The sequence below is a fragment of the Bos javanicus genome, chromosome 6, assembly GCF_032452875.1.
Source record: "Bos javanicus breed banteng chromosome 6, ARS-OSU_banteng_1.0, whole genome shotgun sequence".
In the NCBI taxonomy this organism is placed as follows: domain Eukaryota; kingdom Metazoa; phylum Chordata; class Mammalia; order Artiodactyla; family Bovidae; genus Bos; species Bos javanicus.
Window position 1 is genome coordinate 19,603,084 of NC_083873.1, and position 14,147 is coordinate 19,617,230.

A 14,147-nucleotide genomic window follows, 5' to 3' on the forward strand; every position below is an offset into this window, starting at 1 on the left:
ACAAATAACCCAGTATAATGAAAGTAAATGGAAGAAACTTGAAACACTACTAGTAATGGTCAGGGTTCGACCAGCCTAGAAATCCTAGAGGTAAGGGAAGAGATGATTTTATTACTTCTCTTTTGGATCATGCCTTTATAGCATAAAATATTAGTCTTCTTTAAAGCATAAAATATTCACTTTAACTGTCCATTTGTGTTATTTGTTTGTATAATTTAAAGCGAGGTGAATAGAGCCTTCTTTGGGGTAGTATCAGAAGAAAAAAACTGTAAGTCCAATTTGACTCAAAGTAGCAGTTTATCGATCCAGAATGATTGTTTTATACTTTTAAAGGCACACATAACATTTGCTTTTTAGAGTATTATTTTCATGTCCATTGGGTTTACAAGTTAGCATGTTGTTTTTGTTATTGTTCCTAACTTTAAAAGAACTCCTGATCTTGATACATTTCTTAAAATAATGAAATATATCAGGCACAATCTAAGCAAAAAGCTGAAAATATATTGAAGCATAAATTGCAAATTATATTCTGGATCACATATTAAGGAAAACCAGGACTATGGTTATGTATGAGAAGGAAAAATATAAAAGGATACTGTTTCTTTAATACTCTTTAAATGTCAATTTTGAATAATCTATCAAGAAAAAATATTAAATGATTTAAAATAAAGGTGAAATAAGCTAATAAAGAATAGCAAACATCATTATTTTCTAACTAGTTATGTTAGTATCAAGCAGCCAAACAGTTCTGTATAGTTTATTTTTGTCTCATAATATCTTAGTTGGGTCACATTTCTCCTACTTCACTTAAATCAGTGTTGACACACATAGATTTAGCAAGTTTTATGGTATTGGTATCTACATCCATTAAATAAGACTTCCAGAATGAAATTTTAGCCGAGGTCCCATATTCTAAAATTTGCATTTTAAAACTATACAAAACTGCATTTTAAATCAAAGCAATGTTAAACTTGGAGTAATTATTTCCAGGAAGTTTCTGGAATCTATTCTCTAATGATGTGTAAGGAAATGTTCATAGGCAACCATCACCACAATTTTTGTGAAAGCTGCCAAAAAAAATGCCCTACATGTACTTTTTGTGTGGTATAAACCCCACGGTGAAAAGCACTAAAATAGAATTCATTCGTAGCACATAATATAGAAACGCCTGTCCATTTTCTCCTGATGATCAGTTTTCCAACAGCCACTATAAAAAGCCACAGTGTTTAATACATGCAATCTTGCCAGCTCCAAGCCACCCAGTGAGAATTCTCAACTGCAGAAGTCTCTCCTGAGACTTGCCCCAGACCACTGCTTCAGTTCACCTGAGGTTCCCAGTGACACTCTGACTTTACAGACAGGTCTCCGTGATTATTAGGCATCCTTAAACATCGTAAGCACTCTGATGACTTTATAAAATTGTAACTAACATAAACCAGAGAAGCTAAACAATTTGGGGATGTCTTTTCTTGCCTGCTAAACACAGGTCACAGATTTGGAGTCCATTCTGGGCCCTGGACAGAGTTAGGGAAAATAAGGGATAAGAAACCCAAAGGAATTGAGCCTCTGTATTATCCAAAGGGATCCCTATCTTATGGTGTATCATCACACAGCCTCTGAAGCATGATACACGCACTTCCTTCAAGGTGATAAATCCAGGCTCCCAGATGAAAGGGACTGGTCCTCCCAGACTTTGCACCTCTATCTTCCAACCCTAATCTCCAGCTGGAAAAAGCAGTAACTCTAAGATGTTCTCTATGTCCCAACCCAAAATTTCATGTATCTCTCATTGTCAAAAAAGTTAATATTGGCCCAGGAAACACTATTTATAGACAACTCTCCAACTCTGCATGTTTATTAAAGCAACATCCAAGACAACAGATCCCATGAATAGAATTTTGAGTAACAATCTGGAATCTTTCCACTCTTTTATAAGTATTTAAGTTACAAAATTCATCAAACCTCAACACAAGATTAGAGAACAGAACATTTAACAAATCTACAAATTATCTCTTCATAATTTTGTATTTTCTCCCCCCTTTTATTTTATTTATTTTTTTTTATCCCCGCCCCACCCCTTTTCTCCCCCCTTTTAATTGCTTAAAAAACAAAACAAAAAAACCCCACAATTCTGCCTTAATTAGGAAATAAGCTATGCAGGGGGATATCTTAATTTTGGACCATACACAAAGATGTAATGAACTTTTTAATTCATCAGTGATTTAAAAACAATCTAAGGGACAAAAGAACTTGAAACTAACCTTATCAATATGAAACACCATGAAATATTTATGTAATCAGATGAACTTAGGACAATTTATCTAGTAGAAACTATCGCCATAGTAAATTATATAAAATCATGTACCCTAACCCATGTATATTAAAAAAATACATTTAAGTGTAAGCTGCAATTTGTGTTTTTCTATTACTTGCTATTTGTTGGCATGAAAGCATTTGGACAGTAGATTTCAAGTACCTACAAAACCTTAACAGTGAAAGAAAACAGGAGGTCACAAAGGCTTTAGAAAAATATTTTGGGTGGCATGAAGCTATATTCAGAAAGTCTATCCTAGGAGTTAGTTTCTGTGCTAGTTAGTTTCTCTGACCGTTTAAGGATTTTTCATAGAAACTGAGTTTGAAAACTCTGATCTATGAAAACAAGGCTAAAGTTTTATAAAACAGCATTGTTTTCAGCAAAGTTAAGCATAAATCCAAAAATATTAGTTTCTTCATTTGTGTACATCAGTGCAAATTTTAACTGTGATGACATAGTTCCTAAAAGTTGAAAATAAGTCAGTAATATTTACAAAAGACAACTTTAACCTTGTGATTTAATGATGTTATAATAGGAAAACAATGTCAGATTTGGAGAATTTATATCGTTAATCTACAGGACAGTTAAAGACATATTGACCAAATTAAATGTTCAGTTTTAAATTTTATTTGATTCTAGAATACCCTCATTTGAATCATCTACAGCAAATCTTTAGTCTTAACTTGTATTTCCCTGGCATCTAGTACCTATGAAGACTGTCTCCAGCCTTTGGTTAAATATGGCAAAAAAAAAAAATGAGGGCTTCTAGCTAAATATAATTAAAAATAAAACTGTTTCTTCTACAAAATCAACTACAATAAAGCTAAGAAGCCAACTTAATTATTCATAGCTCTTTTTGCTTCAATCAGATAAGAATAACAAATTGACTTGTGCTTCATAGGCTAAGGTAAAACTACAATTCTTGAGAATATTTATGAAAGAATATGTAATAACACATGGGTATCTGACATTATTTTAACATATAATAATACTTTATCACATCTAGGCTATAATGTATTCCTTTATGCTGGCTTTGTTAGGAATTTTATTAGTAATTATATTATGACCATAATTATCTGAATTAGGCACTAGCAGTAACTTGAGTGGTAAAACTGGAAAATTTTAAATGAAGCTTTCATGCATTAAAATGCACTAAATATAATTTAAAATGCACAAACTTCTTTATATTTGACATTACTTAACTGAACTCTGTACCTTGCAATGCACCAGTTTTTAAGTAACTAGATTCATATTTTGCAACCAGTTTGCTCTGGTCAATTTCCAGGGATACACTGTCAATCCCATTAAGCCTATGCTAATGAGTTGGTGATGGACAGGGAGGCCTGGCCTGCTGCAATTCATGGGGTCGCAAAGAGTCGGAAACGATTGAGCGACTGAACTGAACTGAACTGAACAGTATTTTGCTACGGGCAGTGATTGATACCACTTTTAAATTTTTTCAAGCCAAATTATCTTTGCTTAATTCTTTGAGAACTGATCATTTATTAATCCCCACAAAGAAGTGTAAGATCTTGGCCCTGGCAATGTAAACTCCTTGGCTCCCCTCCAGGTTGATACAAGGTGGCAATTTTTGGACAGGTTAGATTCTCGGTTGGTGCTGATCTTTGAGGAGAGGCATTCAAAACCCCTTTCTGTGTTTCTCCTAAAGAGATGGGGGACTTACTGGATTGGTGCCCTCTCAAGATTCATGGTGAGTCCTCTTCTTTTTTGAGAGAGAGACAGAGTGATTCTCCTGGGCACATGTGTCCCAGAGTTTCAGGTTCCAGTGCCACTGGAGCTTCAGGAGTCCCTGAGAATTAGCCTTTCCTCATGTGTGTGTGTGCTAAGTCACTTCAGTTGTGTCTGACTCTTTGTGACCCCATGGACTGTAGCCCGCCAGGCTCCTCTGTCCATGGGATTTCCCAGGCAAGAATACTGGAGTGGGTTGCCATTTCCTCCTCCACAGGATCTTCTTGACCCAGGGATCAAACCCACATCTTTTATGTCTCCTGCACTGGCAGGCAGGTTCTTTACCACTAGCCCCACCTGGGAAGGCCAGGCAGGCTTTCCTCAGGCCCCAGTGAAGTTAAGTTTATGTCTGGATGGTGACCTGAGACCCTGCTTTGAGTCTATTCAGGTCTAAGTAGCTTATTTAAAGCAGCCTTCCATGAGATCCAGGTGAACTAAAATAAAAACTAAGAGTCATTTTGGCTCCTCTGCACATGTATAACAATCAGGAGCTTTGGGGAAATGAACACTGGTCAAAGATTTTGTTGTTTCTTGGCTCACTGGCCCTTATTCCATGTTACAGCGTAAGTAAGATAAATGATGCGTTCATGCCTCACCACTTATGCCAAGTCATAATTTGCACAAAAAGGAGAAAGTACATACAAAATGATAATGACTTTCACACTGATGTTCAATGAATACAAAAATAATAACTCATTAAAATTGATACAAAAAAATTCTCCCACTGATTTCTTTGCAGAGCCTCTTTATACTGGATCCTGCTGCTGCTGCTGCTGGTGCTGTCGCTTCAGTTGTGTCCGACTCTGTGCGACCCCATAGACGGCAGCCCACCAGGCTCCCCCGTCCCTGGGATTCTCCATGCAAGAACACTGGAGTGGGTTGCCATTTCCTTCTCCAATGCATGAAAGTGAAAAGTGAAAGTGAAGCCACTCAGTCGTATCCGACTCTTAGCGACCCCATGGACTGCAGCCTACCAGGCTCCTCTGTCCATGGGATTTTCCAGGCAAGAATACTGGAGTGGGGTGCCATTGCCTTCTCCGATACTGGATCCTAGGAGACATCTATCTGTATTCCATTCCCAGTGCCTCTAGGTACCAACTCCATCAACTGCTGACTGATCTTAAAATACATGGACTAAAAAAGTAAAGATATATGGTTAGCTTTTAATTAATATTACAGAAAACCTGACATTGTTAGAGATCCTAACTTGAAACTGTCTGGTCTAACCAAAATCTAATTGGTTCATCCAATTAGTCCATCCAAAATCCCATAGTTAACCCATTGCTGCCAGATATTCTGAAATGAATCAAGCTGAGCCATCAGAAAGCTCAGTGTGTGACTCAAATTATACCATATATATATATTTTTTTAATTATTTTCCATTATAGGTTATTACAAGGTATTGACTATATTCCCTGCGCTATGCAGTAAAACTTTGTTGCTTGTTGCATACTTATTTTTTAAATTAGAAATCTAGCATTCTATTCATGCTAAGGCAAACAAACACACAAAAAAAGGAAAGAATTCTACTTTTTAAAATTTAGTAATGTGTATCTTTTTGCCAGTTTTTCTAAATGTCCCATGGACATCTAATAACAACATATGAGAAACAAAATTTTAAATATATTTGTGTAAGATATAAGATTAATATAAATTAATATAAATAGAAATCTATTATGTTTAAATTATTAATGACATCATTCAAGATGCTCCTATTCTTATTTTTTCTGTACCTGATAAAATATTCGGAGAAATGTTAATGTGTCTTACTCTGATCATATACTCTTTTCTTTTCCCCTAATTTCTTCTGACTTTTGCTGTATGTATCTTTTGTTCCTTTGTTGTTAGGTGTCTAATGGTTTATGATGTCTATCTTCTTCATACATTGTACCTTTTATCATTAAAAATATTCATCTTTGTTTTATTTAAAAAGAAAGAAAGAAAAAAAATGGACAGCTCAGTGTGTATAATGTTTCTTAAGCTGCATATAGAACAGTTTTCTACGAACTGCACTTCTCGAGTAAAGGCCTCATCTTAGGCTGGCCTTCTTTTTTGGAACAGCTTCACAAAACCACCACTATTTCATGGTAAAAATGTTGCTGTGGCCCCTTCCACTCCATCATTCACCCCTCTTCTCTAAATACCACATGAAAGTCTTTCAGAACTGTATGTGGTAAAAGCCATAATTTCCCCCAAATAACGGGCTTGCTTCTTCCCTAACAAACAAGAAGAATTATATGAGCAATGAAAATTCCCTTTTCTCTTTGGCTAGGAAAAACTAAGAGCCAAATTGTACAACAGAATTTGACTCCTATGGCTTACGTGTCTGCATTTATTAACTCTCCTCCCATCTTACATTTTGTTCTACCCTTTTTTCTTCCTCTAGACTTTGTTAATTCTATTTTCCTATTTTAAGGCACTCGTTCCTGGAAACCACATCCTCTTCCAAACAAGGTAGGACATAAAACCATAGAAATAAATCCATTCTGCTTGTCTTTTAAGGTCTCTTCTAAGGAGCCCGAAATAGAAAGTGACTGAATGGAAGGTTTACGCTCAGTAATATTATCCATGACTTAATCTCCTATAAGTTACATGTTTTATACAAGAAATTTTATAAAAATAAAATGAGAGCTATTTAGTAACTGTACTTACATAAAAACAGAATGACTCTCCAATTCCCCCACATCTGTATGTATACAATAGTGATGATGAATATGTAAAGATATTCACTACGGCTTATTTTGTAAAAACAAAGCACTGAAGACCATCTAAATATACATAAACAGGGGATTTTTTAATTAATTAATTTAAAATTAATTATGGTGCATCCACATCCAATTTACCTTGGTTCATAGACCTAAAATTCCAGGTTCCTATGCAATATTGTTCTTTACAGCATCAAACTTGACTTTCACCACCAGGCATGTCCACAGCTGAGCAGCATTTCAGCTTTAGCCCAGACTCTTCCTTCTTTCGGGAGCTATTTCTCCACTCTTCCTCAGTAGCATACTGGACACCTACCAACCTGAGGGGCTCATCTTCTGGTGTCATATGCCTTTTCATACTGTTCATGGGGTTCTCAAGGCAAGAATACTGAAATGGTTTTCCATTCCTTTCTCCAGTGGAATGGAGGAATTTAAATTAGATGACCATTATACCTACTACTGTGGGCAAAAATCCCTTAGAAGAAATGGAGTAGCCCTCATAGTCAACAAGAGAGTCTGAAATGCAGTACTTGGGTGCAATCTTGGAAAACAACAGAATGATATTGGTTTGTTTCCAAGGCAAACCATGCAACATCACAGTAATCCAAGTCTATGCCCCTACCACCCACTTCTTCATAGAAAAAGTCTATGCCTTCTTATTTCAAAGAAGCTGAAGTTGATCCGTTCTATGAAAACCTATAAGACCTTCTAGAACTAACACCAAAAAAGAAGATGTCCTTTTCATCACAGGGGACTGGAATGCCAAAGTGAGAAGTCAAGAGATACCTAGAATAAAAGGCAAGTTTGCCCTTGGAGTACAAAATGAAGAAGGGCAAAGGCTAACAGAGTTTTGTCAAGAGAACGCACTAGTCATAGGAAAACCCTCCTCCAACAACACAAGAGAGACTCTACGCATGTACACCACCAGATGGTTAATACCAAAATCAGACTGATTATATTCTTTGCAGCCAAAGATAGAGAAGCTCTACACAGTCAGCAAAAAACAAGATCTGGAGCTGACTGTGGCTCAGATCATCAGTTCCTTATTGCAAAATTCAGGCTTAAATTCAAGAAAGTAGAGAAAACCATTAGACCATTCAGGTATGGCCTAAATCAAATCCCTTATGATTATACAGTATAAATGACAAATTGATTCAAGGGATTAGATCTGATAGAGTGCCTGAATAACTATGGACCAAGGTTTGCAATATTGTACAGGAGGTGGTGACCAAAACTATCCCCAAGAAAAAGCAATGCAAGAAGGCAACATGGCTGTCTGTAGAGGCCTTAGAAATAGCTGAGAAAAGAAGAGAAGCAAAAGGTAAAGGAGAAAGGAAAAGATATCCCCAACTGAATGCAGAATTTCAGGGAATAGCAAAGAGAGATAAGAAAGCCTTCTTAAGTGAACAATACAAAGAAATAGAGGAAAACAATAGAATGGGAAAGACTAGAGATCTCTTCAGGAAAATTAGAGATGCTAAGGGAACATTTCATGCAAAGATGGGCACAATAAAGGACAGAAATGGCGAGGACCTAACAGAAGCAGAAGATATTAAGAAGAGGTGGCAAGAATACACAGAAGAACTGCAGAAAAAATATCTTTATGACCCAGATAACCATGATGGTGTGATCACTCACTTAGAGCCAGACATCCTGGCGTGTGAAGTCAAGTGGGCCTTAGGAAGCATCACTATGAACAAAGCTAGTAGAGGTGATGGAATTCCAGCTGAGCTATTTCAAATCCTAAAAGGTGGTGCCGTTAAAATGCTGCACTCAATACATCAAATTTGGAAAACTCACCAGTGGCCACAGGACTGGAAAGGGTCAGTTTTCCTTCCAGTCCCAAAGAAAAGCAATGCCAAAGAATGTACAATTGCGCTCATTTCACATGCTAGCAAGGTCATGCTCAAAATCTTTCCAGCGAGGCTTCAACAGTATGTGAACTGAGAACTTCCAGATGTATAAGCTGAATTTAGAAGAGGCAGTGGAACCAGAGGTCAAATTGCCAACATTCACTGGATCATAGAAAGAGCAAGAGAATTAAAAAAACCTACTTCTGCTTCATTGACTATGCTAAAGCCTTTGATGTCGATTACAACAAACCTTGGGAATTCTTAAAGAGATGGAATACCAGACCACCTTACCTGTCTCTTGAGAAACATATATGTAGGACTAGAAGCAACAGTTAGAACCAGACATGGAACAACAGACTGGCCCCAAACTGGGAAAGGATTACATCAAGGCTGTATATTGTCATTCTGCTTATATAACTTATATGCAGAGTACATCATGTAAAATGCTGGGTTGAATGAATCACAAGTTGGAATCAAGATTCCTGGGAGAAATATCAACAACCTCAGATATGAAAATGTATCACTCTAATGGCAGAAAGCAAAGAGGAACTAAAGAGTCTCTTGATGAGGGTGAAAGGAGAGAGTGAAAAAGTTGGCTTAAAACTCAACATTCCAAAAACTAAGATCATGGCATCTGATTCCATCACTTCATAGCAAATAGATGGGGAAAAAGTGGAAACAGTGACAGACTTTATTTTCTTGGGCTCCAAAATCACTGTAGATGGTGACTGCAGCCATGAAATTAAAAGATGCTTGCTTCTTGGAAGAAAAACATGACCAACCTAGACAGTGTGTCCAAAAGCTGAGATTACTTTGCCAACAAAGGTCCATCTAGTCAAAGCTGTTGTTTTTCCAGTAGTCATGTATGGATGTGAGAGTTGGCCCATGAAGAAGGCTGAAGAACTGATGCTTCTGAACTGTGGTGTTGGAGAAAACTCTGGAGAGTCCCTTGGATAGCAAGGAGATCAAACCAGTCAATCCTAAAGGAAATAAACCCTGGATATTCATTGCAAGGACTGATGCTGAAGATGAAGCTCCAAATACTTTGGCCATCTAATGCAAAGAGCTGATTCATTGGAAAAGATTGGATGCTAGGAAAGATTAAGGGCAGGAGGAAAAGGGGATGGCAGAGGATGAGATGGTTAGATAGCATCACTGACTCAATGGACATGAGTCTGAGCAAACTCCAGAAGATAGTGAAGGACAGGGAAGCCTGAAGCGCTGCTGTTCATAGGATTGCAAAGAGTTGGACACGACTCAGCGACTGAACAATAATATGGTAATCCATATTTAGAAGAATGAGTCAGGCTTACATGAATTGATAAGAACTAGCCTCCAAAATGTAGTATTATATGAAAAAAGAAGGTACAGACTAGGTTTACTTCATGCCATTACTTTATGAACAGGAAGAATTTTGATTAATCAATTATAACATAGTCATATGGTGGAATATTAATGCTAAATCACTTCAGTCGTGTCCGACTCTGTTGCGACCCCACAGATGGCAGCCCTCCAGGCTTCCCCATCCCTGGGATTCTCCAGGCAAGAACACTGGAGTGGGTTGCCATTTCCTTCTCCAATGCATGAAAGTGAAAAGTGAAAGTGAAGTCGCTCAGTCGTGTCCGACTCTTAGCGACCCCATGGACTGCAGCCCACCAGGCTCCTCCGTCCATGGGATTTTCCAGGCAAGAGTACTGGAGTGGGGTGCCATTGCCTTCTCCAATGGTGGAATACTACACATTCATTAAAAAATGATCAATTGCTTCATGTACTGATGATAAAGAAAGACCTTCAAGATGCATTTTTAAGAAGGTAAATAGGGTATATAGCATGCTTTCATTTGCATCAAAGAGGTAGGCGTGGAGATATACAGGAGTTTGCCCACAAATATGTAAGATATTTCTGAAAAGTATACAAAAACCTGGTAATATTGTTTAACAAGGGGTATTTAAGGACCTGAACACACTCTTATAAAATAAAATATATATATTTTTTAAATTAGTGGGAAAAAATTTTAAACCTGCACAAAATTGCTGGGAGAAAGACAAAAATATCCACTATAGTTAGGGGAGTGGGAAGTAATGAGAATTAAGGCTAAGAATGCTCCTCTTCTTCCCTTTCATCTCCCCTGTGGATATCTTCCATTATTCACCGAAGGAAACTGCAGAATCACTCAGCATCACTGGATTGTCATTTTAAATGCATGCGGTTGGTTCAATTGACTGAAAATGCAGATAACACGAACTCTACATCTGAAAACCACCATTACAATTGCCACAGGAGGGGAGGGTGAGGAGTACACCTACATTTTTCAAAGCTTATCAAAAAATTTCGAAGGAGGAAACAGTGTCGTTTCTGGGACCGAAGTGGCTCCTTGGGACCAGATGTGCAGATGATTTCAGGCAGCATCTCCATGTGGCAGGTATTTGAGGGCAGACGAAGCAGCTGAACTTCCAGCCACTAAAGTGCTTCCTTTCACTTGACCTGATATCCCAGGCTGAGAAGTGCTAACATTTCTGGTCTATAAAGGTTAAGACCCGCCCAGATTAACTGAAATGGGGATCTTAGGAGCATGCTAAATTGCTTCAGTCGGGTCCGACTTTGTGCAGCCCTGCGGACTGCAGCCTGCAGGCTGTGTCCTGGGGATTCTCCAGGCATGAATACTGGAGGGGGTTGCCATTCCCTCCTCTAGGGGATCTTCTCGACCCTGGGATGGAACCCCCGTCTCTTCTATCTCCTGCATTGGCAGGCAGGTTCTTTACCACTAGCACCACCTGGGAAGCCTTCTAAGGAAATTAGCAGCTCTCAATAGTAAGATATAAAGACCAGTTCTAATCAAGGGAAAGAATGAACGAACAAGGTAATTTCTCTGAACCTTGACTTGCAAGAAGACTCATCCTCCAAAACTACCTATGCGAAAGAGTCAAACTTCTTCAGCGTTGATTTTGGTGTGGAATCTACATTCCAGGACCACTTGAAGTTACCCAAAGTACATGCCATTCTTAAATAACCTTTTCATGGAAAGTGGGTGGTTTGGTTTATCTTGAAGACTACTTCCTAAGGATGTGGAAATTCAGATTGAGCGCTGAAAGTAGTTATAAGATGGTCCACAGTCTAGCATTTATTCCTACCTCCAAAAATAAACCATGACATTTTGCATTCTCACCCCAAGATTAGAGGAGGAAGCTGAAAAACATTAAGACAGTGAAGCATGCTCAACTCCATTAAGCTGGCCCAGGACCTGCTGGCAGTCTTCAACACGGCTCTGAGCAGCACAGCCCGCCTTGAGATTCCCAGCCACTCCTGGTGGGATGCATACAGTTGTATGGGTATAGAAAACTGCTTCATCCATAAAACGCTGATTCATGTCCAGTGCAGGCTGCCATAGCTGTTCAATACTAAGGGAAAGGCACTCACTAGGAACAGTGTGGGAACACTAGAGGTGGCCTTCAAAATCACTTCCGGTATTTCTCGTTTACTCTTATTTTAAAAAAGGATTCAAAATCCAAATAATCCAAGAAGGGTGTAATCTATGTATTTTGTGACTAGGGACATGAAATCAATGACTAACATAGGGAGCGAAAATGAACAAATCATGTTCCTTTTATGAGGCTGGATTTCTGAAACCAGATGTGAATGAGGAATAAAATATGAATTTTAAGTGTTTCATTTACTGTATTAAAATTTTCTGCTTCAACTAATAACCATTTCATTTGACATACAGCAATAATACATTCAATAATTTGCTCATCATTCTTTCTAGTGATCCACGATCATTAGCCATAACGCATATTATCCAAATGAAATTATTGGAGGTACAACTCCAAAACAGTTTCAGAATGAATTACTGTTTCTCAGTCCTTGAGTTAGTCCTTGAACTAACCTGTAAGTTTATCAAGCACTTTTAAGAATCCAGAATTTTCACTTTACATGGCAATTGTACAGTTGTAGCCTTTACTAGGAGAAGGCAATGGCACCCCACTCCAGTACTCTTGCCTGGAAAATCCCATGGACAGAGGAGCCTGGTAGGCTGCAGTCTATGGGGTCGCTAAGAGTCGGACACGACTGAGTGACTACACTTTCACTTTTCACTTTCATGCATTGGAGAAGGAAATGGCAACCCACTCCGGTGTTCTTACCTGGAGAATCCCAGGGATGGGGGAGCCTGGTGGGCTGCCATCTATGGGGTCGCACAGAGTCGGACACGACTGAAGTGACTTAGCAGCAGCAGCAGCCTTTACTAACTTCGGGGCGGGGGACGGTAGGAGGAAATGAGGTTTAGAACTAGTAAAGTAAAATCAAACTTTAGGTGTGGGTTTTATTTCTCACCAAAATCTCCAAAGAAACATAACAAAATTCCCACAGTTTTTCCTGGTCTTAAGAATAATTGCTCAAGGACAGCCAAAGAACTCAGAAACTTAATAGCTTTGTTGAAACCTAGAACTAGTTGCATTTTGAATTTTTCTTCACACCTTTACAAAGTGCTTTCGACAGAAACACTATTGTTACAGCCACATAGAGAGCCAAACCTCCCAGGAAACAGAGAAACAACCATACAGAAATGCAATGTCTAGATCCTGTATACTTTAAAAAATAAAGGAAGTTCTCAGGTGGGATTTAGAGCTGCAGGGCACCTTAGAATCCACTGGTAAACTGGGAAAGTGCCGCTGAGAAATGTTAAATAGCCAATCAGGTGCAAACGTCAGAACTCCACTCAGTCGTCTCAAATTGTCTTGTGCTTTTAGTTAAGAACTGTTTCCACGGCATGCATGGCTTTTTAAAATCAGAGAAACACCGAGAAATCTTTATTACTGAGATCTCCACTTGTTAGGAGCAGAGAAATTGTTAAAGTAATTGAAATGTCTCATTAACACGATGGGGAAGTTAAGGAAGTGAAGCAGAATAACTACAGAGCAAGTAACAAGTAGTTTGTGACCCTCTGAGTGATTAACGTGCTTCTGTAAACATAGACCCATCCGGTGTGCTGCAAACATACTAGGAAACCTCCCTTTTCCAGTCCAGAGTTATATCAATAGTCAATAAAGGTAAAGTCCAAGACAGGTAATTAGAAACTCCAATTCTGAATCCTCAACATGTAGAGATCCGTTTGAGTCAAGAATATGAAACAAAGAGTCAAAGGATAGAAGGAAGATACAGGTATGACCTCTGAAAGCGCAGTGAAAACATAACCTGCCTATTTCTGGAACAGGGCGTGTTTCCCTGGCCAGGTGGAAATGTTGGGTGGCATGGGCAGGATGCAGGATGGTTCCTGTGCCTGCTGGGGAGCATCTCTGGTCCCTCCTTTCTTAGTCCCAGAGGAAAGGACGGGAGGTCTGGCGGAACTGTGGCTGGACTTGCAGGCTGAGCAATGCAAGCCCCATGCCAGGTGAATCGTCCATGAAAAGGTGGGCAGCAAGTGAAAATGAAATACAGCATCTTTTGGGTAAATACATATACTCGACTCACATAAATATTGAGTCAAAACATCTCACATGTGCTCAACCAAATGGAATAGACATCACAGGG

At 38.6% G+C, this 14,147-nt stretch overlaps 1 protein-coding gene across 10 annotated transcripts in view; it reads right to left on the reverse strand.

The window, feature by feature from the left end:
* Positions 1-14,147, reverse strand: part of NPNT (nephronectin) — a 99,785-nt gene that overhangs the window by 79,802 nt on the left and 5,836 nt on the right. The window lies entirely within an intron of this gene.